Source organism: Gopherus evgoodei, chromosome 14, assembly GCF_007399415.2.
Source record: "Gopherus evgoodei ecotype Sinaloan lineage chromosome 14, rGopEvg1_v1.p, whole genome shotgun sequence".
Classification (NCBI taxonomy): Eukaryota; Metazoa; Chordata; order Testudines; family Testudinidae; genus Gopherus; species Gopherus evgoodei.
This window is the reverse complement of record NC_044335.1, coordinates 23,175,864-23,190,329: the sequence shown is the minus strand read 5'-3', so window position 1 is coordinate 23,190,329 and position 14,466 is coordinate 23,175,864.

The window sequence follows — 14,466 nt, the reverse complement described above, 5'->3', positions numbered from 1 at the left end:
TTATCAGTCTTGAAATTAAATGCATCTCTTTGTGCCAGCTTTGTATCCTGCTAGAATATTGCTGTTTACAGTAGCAGGTGCTATCAGCACTTGATTTAAAAGACCTGGGGCTGGATCCTGAGCTGTGGCTGAGCAGTGTACAGCTGCAGCTCAGGGTGGTGAGGTGCAAAGGTAGGTTTAGGCTATCGTTGTCTTCTCATGCTGGAGCCAGTCTGCACTATCTCTATCCTGCAGTAGAAAAGTCTTGGATCAAAAGGTCTCTCTCATCAGCCAGCAATCTCTGTGGGGTAGGGACACCCAGACCATGCCCCTTGCGTGGGAGGAACTGGAAAATGGGAGATGTTGGAGCTGCTATTGTGGCCTTGCAACATCTGAATATGTACACAGGGAATCCTCATGAAACTAGATTCATTAGCTTTGGTGGGTCTTTTGAGCAGCTAGAGCAGTGTAAAGCTGCCTGGGCATATCAGAGGCTCTTGTCCCTGCTCGTTTGTTTTTTTCTTAAAGTAGGGATTCATAATAATTTATCATCTGAACATGAGATCCTCAGAAGGATGGTGCTATAGAAATACAAAGTATTGTCATCTAAGATTGCCGTGTGGGGGTAGGAAGATTCAGCTAAAGTCTGTATGATGATGAGGTTCTTTATTCCATGAGGAGGTTATTGCCAAATATCTTGTCTTTGTTTTGGGGTGCATTTATTATGTAGTCTTAATTGTTTGGGTTTATCATCTGTTGTCTCTCTGACCCAGAGGAAGGAGAGATTTTTTCTAAAGTCTTCATCCTAGGATGGCTTTAAATTACTCTCAAACAGTAAATTTAAGATGCTTTTATTAGAGCTCTTAAATAGAGTTTGGTAGCCTAGTAGGTTGAACATGGTATTAGGGATTGGCGACAAAAGTTCCTGACTCTGTCACTGACTCCCTCTGTGGCTTGAGGTCCAGATTGTGCCTGGTTGCTTTGTGGGTGCACAAGGAGGTTGTGAGGATGCATCCAGGTCCCTCCAAACCATTTTTCTTTTTTCCCGCAGTCCTATGGGTTTTCCTGACCTAAAACCTGACTTCAGCCAGAGCCCCAACAGCACCTTATGGGTTGGGTCCAGGTCTTTCACTGAGAACCCGGTTAGCTTAAGATCTCAGAAAGGACAGCAGTGAATATCCTCAGGACAGTCTGACACCACAAAGAAAATTAGACCACAGAGTCTGAAATCGTAAGTACAGGGCATTAACCCCTTTCTACTCAGTCCATGTCCACACATTGGTGAGATATGAAGCACAGCTGAGTCAGTGCAGAATGAAAGAATCATATCTCCTGAGTTCAGCCATGTCCTTTCTCAGCCTTCTGGGCTAAACTTCCTAGTCTCTAATTCTACGTTCTGCTGACTTGCTTCTTAGTTACCCATATTATATTTTTAAACAACCTGTTCTCCCCTGGTACACAGGATGATGGGATTTGCCCTGCTCTTTGGGCTTTCTCTGGATTTACACCAGTATAAATGAGGGTAAAATCTGGCTCATTAATCTGACTACTTCATTTTTATCTCCATTTCTGCTGAGAGAGATCTGGAGTAATCTGTTCTAATGTCTTCCCATTGTGGTTTTGGACTATTTGCTTAGTTACACAGCATGGTATTGGGTCATTTGCATCTTTTAGGGTGTGTCTACACTGCACACGCCTTACAGCAGCAGGTAGCGTACATACTCTGCATGCCCCCTGGCATGGGTATAAATTGCAGTGTAGATCGTGAGACCCTGCTTAGGAGAGTAGAGTAAATACTCATTCACCTGAACCTTAGGGTATGTACCCTATATGGCTCTTTATTTGCCCAAGCAGTGCCTTCCCCATCTATGCTGCTTTTTTAGTAGCACAGTATCCTGCTGCAGTGGGGAAAGACTCCAGCAAGTTCCTCCCACCCCATCAGAGCCTTTCCTCACCTCATGGAAAGACTCCTGGATGCTCTCCACTGCTGAAGCCTTTCTTTGCCTCAGTGAAATTCTCTAGTGGTGGGAAGCTGCCAGAGCCTTTCCCCATTACCTCCCCCCAGGCTAGAGCCTTTCACTTGCCACATGTAGCTAAACACTGCAGTATGGACGCAGCTTGCTTTTCGCGGCGGTGTGTAACCTACACATGTAGTTCCTATACCCTACGTGCCATTGCCAGTGTAGACAAAGCCTTAGACTTCGGCCCCCACCTGTACTAGTGAACTATACAACAATATAACAAAATACGGAAGCATCATGCACCACAAAATGCTGGACCATCACTGTCAGACAGGGTTTTCCTCAGATGACCTCCAGTAAAACACAGGCCTTTCCTAATGCTGCCTTTACTGTAGGGATCATAGAAAAGTTGGCCAACCCTGTTGAGCTGGTTCTCCCTTCACATCCTCTCTCTGGCAAGGCCATCAGTGGATCACTCTATTTTAACCTTGTTTGCTTTCACTGAGGAGGAAGGAAGCAGCTCCCTTCTGGGGTGGTCTTGCAGATGCAACGCCATAGGCATTCAAGCCATTAGGCTGCGTTCGAACCATGTGCCTATATATGTAACAGTGGGAAAGCATCTGTATTTTTTTTGCCTCCAGCCCCAAAGGGTGCATTGTGAATACCCTGAAAACAGCGCTCTACAGCCAAAATCCTTCTGTAATAAATGTAGTCCAACATTACTAATTCTGGGTCACTGAGAACGAAAATGATGCTTAAAATTGTTGATTGGCTCTAGTTTTCAAGATATGCTATTGGGTCAGTATATACTACGTTTCACTTGGGAATGGCGGAGGATAAGTGAGTTATAAAGGGAAGGGATCTCAATTTAAACCAGAAATGACTAAAATACATCTTTGACTGGATCTATGAATAAATCTATGACTGGGTTTGGACAGTACTTGCTTTTTAGGCAAAACAATGAATGATGCAATCTGAAGCTGGTATTGCGTCATATATGATATGAATTGCATCATGTTATTCCTAGAAGTCATGGATGATGCAATCATAACGAAGCCTACATCACTCTGCTGAACAAATTGCCCTATATCAGCTCTAGAAATCATACAGTGTCATGCTCTCTTCTTTGTCAGTGTTTGATTTTGCAAAGGGACACATTTCTGTTTAGCCAAAGTGAGCAGAGATGCCTCGTACTTGTGTGAACAGTGCAGATAACTTCTGCTATGTTTGTGGTGAAGTGACTTTTGTGTCACAAAAGCGCAGTATAATCACTATGGTTAGGAAAGCCTATCACCTTTATTTTGGCTGCAAAATTGAAGATCAGGACAAGAGGGGGCCCCATACATATGCTGCAACACTTGTGCAACAAATCTTCGCCAGTGGTAGAACAGGAAAAGGAAATCTATGCCTTTTGCAGTGCCAATGATTTGGAGAGAGCCAACAGATCATACCAGCAATTGTTAGTTCTGCATGATGCCTCCAGTTGGGAAAGGTGTGTCGAAGAAGAAAAAGTGGACTGTGCATTATCCAAACATTCCATCAGCTATACGCCGGTTCCTGATGCACCAGAATCATTCTCACTTGAGTCAGACGAGGAAGAGGAAGAGGATGAAACTTCTGGACCTGAACCATCAATGTCACAGGACCCATATTTTCTCTCATCCTCCTCCTCTGAACCACACCTCATAACACAAGGTGAACTGAATAACCTTGTCAGGGATTTGGAACTACCCAAGAGTAAGGCAGAGCTGTTGGGCTCCAGGCTACAGCAGTGGAATCTCCTGGCAGGCTATCAGGGCAAATGGAGTCCATCAATGCTTGCAGACTATTGCTGGACAGTGACAAGAGATGCTCCATTTAATGAATACAAGAGACAAGCCAAGAAGCGCGGAGTAGACACGGAATAGGACTAAACTATCTACATAATAGTTTGCCTTTTGTTTCATAATAAATTTTATTTATATAACCCTTTTGCTGATTTTTAAAGTGTTACATAAACAGGACAGGTGAAATATTATCATGTAAAGCAACCATAAACACATGAAAAGACCTAAGTTTACAATTTATGATTAAAACTCTACTATCTACACAATATACATAGACATAAAATGTAAAAACTTAAATATCTTAAAAACAGTAGCCAATCAGTTGTTTTAATTGTCATATTTGAATTCAGCACATCAAAATACATAATAAATATCACATTTTATCTCTGAAGCAGACAACTTCTCAAAAATTGATGACCAGTGTAATCAAATCATTGATTTGTGCAACACAGTGGGCAGTGCAGCATTAAAATATGTTGCAATGAAGGGGGTCGTCTTCATCTGCCAAGATCTGCCTGCCAGAAGGAACCTTCCCATTTCCAGCTGGGAAGAAGACTGGCAGCAAAGGTGGCAGAGACAATGAGGCCCCCATGGTTTGCTCCTTGGTTGCTGATTATCACATTAATGTTCAGCCTCCCAACTGAATGCCAGGCAAAGGACAGTACATCTTTAATTGGAAATATGAAGGACTGCTCATGGCCTGGCTTGAACTGGGAGGATTTATATCTCTCCTTCTAGAAGGGATTGAAGGGAATGGTGTGATTCATTGAGGGGCCTGCATGTTGCCTGATTTACTGCCTATCATTTACATTCCACTAAAGTCAATCAGTGCAGAAGGTCATTCCCAACCTGAATTTTTTCACGTTAAATCTTTTCCATCCCAGAATCTGTTTGAGATGCTTGGCAACCCAAACTGCTGCTTAAAGATGGTTGCTCTTTATGCTCCCTTTCAACTGAAGGGAGATTGAATAAATAGAAACAAAATGCAAGATTCTTGTGCGCCTCAGGAAGGTGCCTTGGGGCATGAGGAGTCCATCAGATACAGCAGGCGGCTACTGGGCCATTTCCTTACATGATTTGCACAGCCATATCTGTGTCATGGGCTTGATGAATCCATTACACCTTCTGATTCAGAAAAAGGTGGTGTTGCTGCCACTGGCTGGATCCATGTATTTGTTGTTGATGTTCGGCCATGATGCTCAAGTCCATACATACTCAAAGAAACTAACTGATGTAGGCTTGAGGAGAAATGAGTCTAACGCCCACCTTTTTTTTCCTGAAAATTAATTCGAGAATAAAAAATCCTAACTTTCCAAATGATAGATGGATGCAATTGTTGATGTTTTAGTAAATAAATAAACTTCTAATATGAAAAATATTTGCTTAAAATATATTGATAATTTGCAATGGAAAATGCCTAAGGCTGGACTTTCACATGTTAGATGTGCAATTATATGCTTAAATTGCACATGCAATTGAATACACAAGTTTAGAAACTGCTAAGAAATGGCTAGACACAATTGCATGTGCAATTAACCTGTTTGCATGTGAAGTCTCAGTAGCTGTGGATATGATTGTACATATTCTGGAATCCCAACACCTGACCCTTAATTCTTACATAACTACTGGGTAATAAAATGACAGCACTAGAAGAAGGTTATGTTCACAAGGGTTTCAGTAGACGTGATCTGAGGTTTGATCAGTCTGGGACATGTTTCTTGTGGAATCTAGAACTGGGCAAATAGTTCAAAGACCTAATGAGGAATTTCTGTTTGAATTTGAAAGTGAAATTTGATTTAACCATAACCTGACAAGTTTTTGTTTTTAAACTGAGAGCAGGCCCAATTTGGCAGCTTCACCTGAGTTCTGCTTTGCATATCTGGGTTTTTTCCAATTCCAAACCTCAGAGATCCCTGCAGGCTATTGTACAGAGTTGTGCATTCCTTGAGTTCCATTTCTACCAGCGCAATAGCTAGGCACTGTTCTCACGCTCCTCTGACTTGCCCATTTTGCATGCTTTTACCAAACCCTGAATCCATACATGGCACTGTTTTGTGCAACCCCAAAGTCCCCATGCTCATGTGAGTTCAGACTACTGTGTTTCCAGTTGGAGCTCATTGTGGAATATAGGCAGTGCCTTCAAGATTGCTTGAGTTCAGTAATGGGCATCATGGCCATTTTGTGGGGGTTTGGTTGTAGTAGAAGAGGGAGAAAATGAAATTTGTGTGGCATAAGAGATGCTTTTCTTTTTAAGATATAGTAGAGTGAGGGGTCACAGAGAGGTTTGGTGGCACCTAGCCCAATTACATTTGTTATTTTTTCCTATACAGAGGTAATAAATATTGCAATAGTGAGAACTGGTTGAAAATCTCTTTGGCAGTTCTTTTGCTGATAATTGTTTTATGGTTAATTAAAAAAAAGACTGAAATTGGAATGTGCGTGCATCATTCAACCTTAAGATTGAGCTGTTTCTTGTTCTATTGTATGTGCTATGTTTTGCAAGATCTGCTGCTTACATAAACTGCTTAAATACACCATAGTATGCAACGTAGGACCCAGATTCATGTGTAAAATTTAGAACAGTATATATGATTATACAGGGGAAGTCAGTTAGGGCCAAATTATGCAACTCTTATATATACTGGTGAACACTTACATGAGTGGTCTCAATGGCTTCCATGGAACTGCTACTAGAGTTGGAGTGTGTGCATGCTATTTCCAATGTCAGTAAGGGTTGCATAATTGGGCCTTTGACTGGGACAACCTGGTGGTTGGCCTGTGGCCCATAAGAACATAAGAACGGCCGTATTGGGTCAGACCAAAGGTCCATCTATCCCAGTATCTGTCTACCAACAGTGGCCAATGCCAGGTGCCCCAGAGGGAGTGAACCTAACAGGCAATGATCAAGTGATCACTCTCCTGCCATCCATCTCCATTCTTGGACAAACAGAGGCTAGGGATACCATTCCTTACCCATCCTGGCTAATAGCCATTTATGGACTTAACTACCATGAATTTATCCAGTTCTCTTTTAAACGCTGTTATAGTCCTAGCCTTTACAACCTCCTCAGGTCAGGAGTTCCACAAGTTGACTGTGCGCTGCATGAAGAAGAACTTCCTTTTATTTGTTTTAAATCTGCTACCTATTAATTTCATTTGATGACCCCTAGTTCTTGTATTATGGGAATAAGTAAATAACTTTTCCTTATCCTCTTTCTCCATACTACTCATGATTTTATATACCTCTATCATATCCCCTCCTTAGTCTCCTCTTTTCCAAGCTGAAGAGTCCTAGCCTCTTTAATCTTTCCTCATATGGGACCCTCTCCAAACCCCTAATCATTTTAGTTGCCCTTTCCTGAACCTTTTCTAGTGTCAGTATATCTTTTTTGAGGTGAGGAGACCACATCTGTACACAGTATTCGAGATGTGGGTGTACCGTGGATTCATATAAGGGCAATAATATATTCTCAGTCTTATTCTCAGTCCCCTTTTTAATGATTCCTAACATCCTGTTTGCTTTTTTGACCGCCTCTGCACACTGTGTGAACATCTTCAGAGAACTATCCACGATGACTCCAAGATCTTTTTCCTGACTCGTTGTAGCTAAACTAACCCCCATCATATTGTATGTATAGTTGGGGTTATTTTTTCCGATGTGCATTATCCACATTAAATTTCATTTGCCATTTTGTTGCCCAGTCACTTAGTTTTGTGAGATCTTTTTGAAGTTCTTCACAGTCTGCTTTGGTCTTAGCTATCTTGAGCAGTTTAGTATCATCTGCAAACTTTGCCACCTCACTGTTTACCCCTTTCTCCAGATCATTTATGAATAAATTGAATACGATTGGTCCTAGGACTGACCCTTGGGGAACACCACTAGTTACCTCTCTCCATTCTGAGAATTTACCATTAATTCCTACCCTTTGTTCCCTATCTTTTAACCAGTTCTCAGTCCATAAAAAGATCTTCCCTTTTATCCCATGACAGCTTAATTTACGTAACAGCCTTTAGTGAGGGACCTTGTTAAAGGCTTTCTGGAAATCTAAGCATACTATGTCCACTGGATCCCCCTTGTCCACGTTTGTTAAGCTTCCTTAACAATTAAGCTTCCTTTCTGGGTAGTCTTTGGGAATGCCTCAGTTTCTGAGACACTTCACACATCAGTCCTGCAAGCCACCTGGAAGAAACTTTGCATTATATTGCTGCTTAAGTGTTTAGGCTGACTATTCTACCTTTCCTGTGCTGCTGTCAATAAAATGGCATGACAGTAGGCTTGTGACATGAGCCCATCTTTGATACACTGAACCACCTTGTAAGTCTACTCTCTTATATTGACAGAAATCCCAAGAAAAATGGTCAGGTTAAGCCACGGATTGAAGAATGTTGACATTATGTCGTGATGTTCTCACTGCACGTCCTGGGTAACTGATATTTTCTGCAAGCTGTTTGCTAGGACCCAGGGACTGCCTGCTCATATTAATGGAACGCGGTGAAAAATTAAGGCGTATTCAGATCTGAGACACAGGTTCAGGACCCTCACTAATTCTAACCAACCACCGCTGGCGAGATTTTGATCTCAGCTCAAGGCTAATTTAATGTTGCAGTTCTGACCAAACAGTTCTCCCAGCTTTATGTATAAGCCCACATGAAGCAAGAGGGGAAAATATGTTGCACAAACCTATCTGAACTGAATCTTCTGAGCTTCGCAGTTACACACCAAATAACTTATCTTATATATTGGCCCAAATAAAGCACTTACCTTGAACGGGGGCTGTTCATACAGGTCTAAATTTTTGATCTACTTGTATCAATATACTGTAATTTTACTAAATGCAGGGAAGGAAGGCAGTGGATAACAGGAAACTGCATATTCTTTTTTTATGCTTCTGCAAGAAATATTGGCAATATTCTAACTCCACTGATATCTATGGAATTACATCAGATCTTAGCGTACATCTATACTGCAGCTGAGGCTGTAATTTCCAGCTTGGGTAGACATTCCCATACTAGCTTTTATCAAGCGAAAAACAGCAGTGTAGCTGTGATGGCATGAGCAGCATGTTGAGCTAGCCTCTTAAAGTACATAACTAGGGTTTTAGATGGGAATATACCCAAAGTGACTAGCCCATCCTGCTGTCTCTGCAATTGTAGCTACACTGCTGTTTTGAGCATGCTAGCTCAATCAGAGCAAGCACGGATATGTCTACACAAGCTGAAAATTGCAGCTACATTATAGACAAACTCTTAGATCAGTTGTGTAAAAAGGATCACACTGGGCTTTTAATACTTTATAAGGGCTTATGTTATAGGCATATCATACTGACCGCACAATAATGCTGTGGGTTTTTTTCCTTTCCCCAGTGAAAAGCACATAATTCAGAGTATTTTCACTGTCAGTTCTATTTGTTATTTTTAGGACTTAGCAGTGCCAGCGAGAAGGCGTTTCTGCCCTTGGCAAACTGGAAATGTCTGCTTTTCTTAGCAGACAGTTGTTTAGTCACTTAACCTTCTGTTTCCCTAGGTAAGTCTTGCTAGGCAAACTCTCTTTTGGACTTTGTACTCCAAAAGTATTGCAATTGCTGCCATGAGCTTTAGGCTGACATATTTTCAAAGAGGCCTAGGGGATCTGGATGCACACTTCCTCTTAATTTTCAAAAGCTGCAAAATCCCTTAGGGAACATTGAAAATGTCAGCTTTAATTTTTTTCTCATAGTCTCAGTTTTTTTTTCTTTTTACACACACACACACACACACACACACACACACACACACACACACACACACACACACACACACACACACGTTAAGTGGGATTTAAGTGGTGCATAGGACCTCAGACTGGATAGGAAGGCTTTCTCGTTTATTATGCTCAAGTCATACAATCTTTTAATATTGTTTGCAATGTTGTTGTTGTCATGTTGGTCCCCGGATGGGACACATGCAAGGTGGGTGAGGTAATATGTTCCATTGCACCAATTTCTGTTCGTGAAAGAGACTAGCTTTCAAGCTCTATGTAGCTCAAAGTCTTCTCTTTCACCAACAGAGGTTGGTCCAATCAAAACTATTACCTCACCTACCTCATCAGACTCTTTTAAAAACAGATAAAGATAAAAGCCAAACTTAAAAAGTTAACCTAACTATATGCACGGGTCATGTCAGAAATACAGCCTTAAAATGTTATGCAAGTTCTGTTTCACTAATTTAACTCTCTCATTTCACTAACTGTGCTACAATTCTATCTAGTGATGCTGAGACACACATTGGCACCAATGTCAAGGTTTTACGGTGACTCTATTGCAATATTGGAGTTGGAAGAGAAAGTTGCAAGTAAACTACCTCATTGTAATCATGGGCCAGGTGTTCACATTCTGTTTTATACAAGTGTAGCTGTGCGTGTTGCTCTGTCAGGGGCAGGTACCCTTTTCTCTTCAGGCTTATCTATGTGAGGATTCAAATATCCCGTGTAGCTAATTTCATAGTCAAGATAAACTAATGCCTCAGTCTGGTGTCAAGCATACCATGCTGCTGCAATTGGCCTTGTGAAGGTGACCTAAGACAAGGCTCTTTGACTTCTTGGGGTATTAATTATCTCATAGGGTATGTCTACACTACAGGATTATTCTGATTTTACATAAACCAGTTTTTGTATAAAGTCGAGTGCACACGGCCACACAAAGCACAATAATTCGGCGGTGTGCGTCCATGTACCAAGGCTAGCGTCGATTTCCGGAGTGTTGCACTGTGGGTAACTATCTCATAGCTATCCCATAGTTCCCGCAGTCTCTCCTGCCCACTGGAATTCTGGGTTGAGATCCCAATGCATGATGGTGCAAAAACAGTGTCGCGGGTGATTCTGGGTAATTGTCGTCACTCGTTCCTTCCTTTGTGAAAGCAACGGCAGACAATCATTTCACGCCCTTTTTCCCTGGATTGCCCTGGAAGATGCCATAGCATGGCAACCATGGAGCCCGTTTTGCCTTTTATCACTGTCACCGTATGTGTACTGGATACCGCTGACAGAGGCGGTACTGCAGTGCTACACAGCATCATTCATTTGCCTTTGCAAGGTAGCAGAGATGGTTACCAGTCGTTCTGTACCATCTGCTGTGCCATTGTAAATTGGCAATGAGATGATGGTTATCAGTCGTTCTGTACCGTCTGCTGCTGTCATGGGTGCTCCTGGCTGGCCTTTGCTGAGGTCAGCTGGGAGCACAAAGACAAAAATGGGAATGACTTCCCGGGTCATTCCCTCCTTTATGTTTTATCTAAAAATAGAGTCAGTCCTGCCTAGAATATGGGGCAAGTGTACTAGAGAACTAGTGTATCAGAGAACCAGAGAGCACAGCTGCTCCGTGTCAGATCCTGCAGAAATGATGAGCTGCATGCCATTCATGGAGGGTGCCCCTGCGACAACCCCACCCGTTGTTTCCCTCATCTCCCAACCTTCCTGGGCTACTGTGGCAGTGTCCCCCCATTTGTGTGATGAAGTAATAAAGGATGCAGGAATAAGAAATACTGAGTTTTTAGTGAGATAAAATGAGGAGGAGGCAGCTTCCAGCTGCTATGATAGTCCAGGCAGGACATTAAATGGTGTGGGGGGAGAGGACCCCAGCCTCCCTCTGCTATGATAGTCCAGGCAGTATAGAATCTTTTCTTTAGACATGAAAGGGAGGGTCTGATGGAACTCAGCTCCCAGTTGCTCTGATGAGGATGGTTACCAGCCATTCTGTACCATCTGCTGGGAATGACCGGTAGTCATTCCTATTTTTACCCAGGCGCCCCCGGCCGACCTCACCTGAGGCCAGCCAGGAGCACTCACGGGCTGATGACGAGGACGGCTATCAGTCCTTTTGTACTGTACCGTCTGCCACCGGGGAGGGGAGGGGAGAGGATGCCGCTGTTCAGTGCCACAGCACCATGTCTACCAGTAGCATGCAGTAGACATACGGTGATATTGAAAAAACTCAAGAAATGATTTTTTTCCCTTTTCTTTCACGGGGAGGAGAGGGGGTAAATTGACGAGATATACCCTGAACCACCCCGGACAATGTGTTTGACCCTACAGGCATGGGGAGCTCAGCCAAGAATGCAAATACTTTTCGGAGACTGCGGGGACTGTGGTATAGCTGGAGTCCTCAGTCCCCCCTCCCTCCCTCCATGAGCGTCCAGTTGATTCTTTGGCTTTCTGTTACGCTTGTCATGCAGCACTGTACTGTGGACTCTGTATCCTAGCCTGGAGATTTTTTTCAAATGCTTTGACATTTCGTCTTCTGTAACGGAGCTCTGATAGAACAGATTTGTCTCCCTATACAGCGATCAGATCCAGTATCTCCCATGCGATCCATGCTGGAGCTCTTTTTGGATTTTGGACTGCATCGCCCCCCGTGCTGATCAGAGCTCCACGCTGGGCAAACAGGAAATGCAATTCAAAAGTTCGCGGGGCTTTTCCTGTCTACCTGGCCATTGCATCCGAGTTCAGATTGCTTTCCAGAACGATCACAATGGTGCACTGTGGGATACCGCCCGGAGGCCAATACCATCGATTTGCAGCCCCACTAACCCTAATCCAACATGGCAATACCGATTTCAGCGCTACTCCTCTTGTCGGGGAGAAGTACAGAAACCGGTTTAAAGAGCCCTTTATATTGATATTAAGGGCCTCGTTGTGTGGATGGGTGCAGGGTTAAATTGGTTTAAAGCTGGAAAATTTGGTTTAAACGTGTAGTGTAGACCAGGCCATAGTATTAGTGGCAAACTCAGTTCAGAACAGAGTCCTGGCCAAATTTTATATACAGGAATAAAATACAGTTCTTCCAGAATGCCTATTAAACTCTACTCCTTCCCTCATAGAACAAACACACATTATGGACTGTACAAGGCATGTACAATGTATTGCTCTTTGCTCACTTGTTCTTGCAACCTATTCACATCCTTTTCTATATGTAGTCTATTTACAGAGCAAGCTTTTTGTTGTAAGGACCGTGTTCTCATACTTATTTGTAAAGTACCCAGCACATTTCTTGCACTATGTATAGTAGCAATTATTATTTGGATAATTGCATTCTGCCTGTGAACCTTTGCAAGTACCAGTTGGGTCCGGTATTCTTAGTTTTCTGTCCTATGGCTGTACAATGTTACTGTGTGAGGTTATATAGCTACCATGTTCCACCCCAAAGGTGGCTGCAAATTGGTACTGGGGGAAGTGACTTTTATAGAAAAGTAGACTCTTTAAATATGCTTTGGGCATCCTTGCCAGTGAAAGACTCTACAAATGCAAGATAGCTATTAATTATGATTGATTATATTAGTATAAGACTAGGATTATGAATAAACAGTAGAGATCATAAAAGGAGCTGGGAAATTCAGCAACAGCAACAAAAAAATCCTCGTACTTTTATCTTTTATGGTGAAACTTTGAATATTTCAAAACGTTTCCAACCAGATTTAGTAAATAGCTATGTGAAGGTAACAGTATGTTGGAAAAGAATCACTGCCTATTGTTACCTGAACTCAGATGCTGCAGATCCTTTGATAGTCTTGAAAACAGTGGCATTATCAAAACTATACTGGCTCTTTCTGTAGAAATAATGAAGTAATTCTGGGTTGCAATTTCTATTTTACTCAGTTGTAGGGTTTATTTTCTGATTACCTTTGTGCAACGAAACTTCAAAAAAAAAATCCCCAAAATAATTTTCAGAGGGTTTTTTTAGTTGCTGTGGCATATATCTTTCTTAACATCTGTTTTTGCCAGTAGTAAAACACAAGTAAAAGGGAGAAAAGAAAACTTAAGTGAGGGAGTTGATTCCTCAAGATTCTGAACACGAAGGGCTTGTCTACATCACAAAGTTGCAGCGCTGGTGAGGGGGTTACAGCGCTGCAACTTAGGAGGTGTACACATCTGCAGGGCATCACCAGCGCTGCAACTCCCTGTTTGCAGCGCTGGCCGTACTCCCGTTTTGCCTCAGGTGTAGAGGATCCAGCGCTGGTGATCCAGCGCTTGTAATCAAGTGTAGACACTTACCAGCGTTTTTCTTGACCTCCGTGGAATAAGCAGGTATCCCAGCATACCTGAGGAAGCCTCTCTGGTAATCAAGCAGGTCTCCTTCCCCGCGGTTTGCTCCGGTGTTCTCCGAATCCCCCCCCAAGCGGGTCTCCTTCCCCGCGGTTTGCAGGGGGGTTCGGGGAACGCGAGAGCAAACCGCGGGGAAGGAGACCTGCTTGCTCGGGGGTTCGGGGAACGTGAGAGCACACCGCGGGGAAGGAGACCTGCTTGCACTGGGGTTCGGGGAACACTGGAGCAAACCGGGGAAGGAGACCTGCTTCCCCGTGGTTTGCTCTCGCGTTCCCCGAACCCCCCTTGAAGCCGCCCAACAGCGCTGCAGTGTCGCCACATCTAACACCACTTGCAGCGCTGGTTGCTGTAAGTGTGGCCACTCTGCAGCGCTGGCCCTATACAGCTGTACTAATACAGCTGTAACAACCCGCGCTGCAAAATTGTAGATGTAGACATACCCTCAGGCTCTGCGATAGATATACTTAAGCATGTACTTAACTTTAAACATGTGGGGTAGTCCCATAGAAAGCCATGGAACTGCCCATGCACTTAAGGCTACGCGTATGATGAAGTGCTTTGCTTAAACTGGGTCCAGAGTGCAGTGCCTTTCGGGATTGAGCAGTGAATGAACAGCAGCATGGAG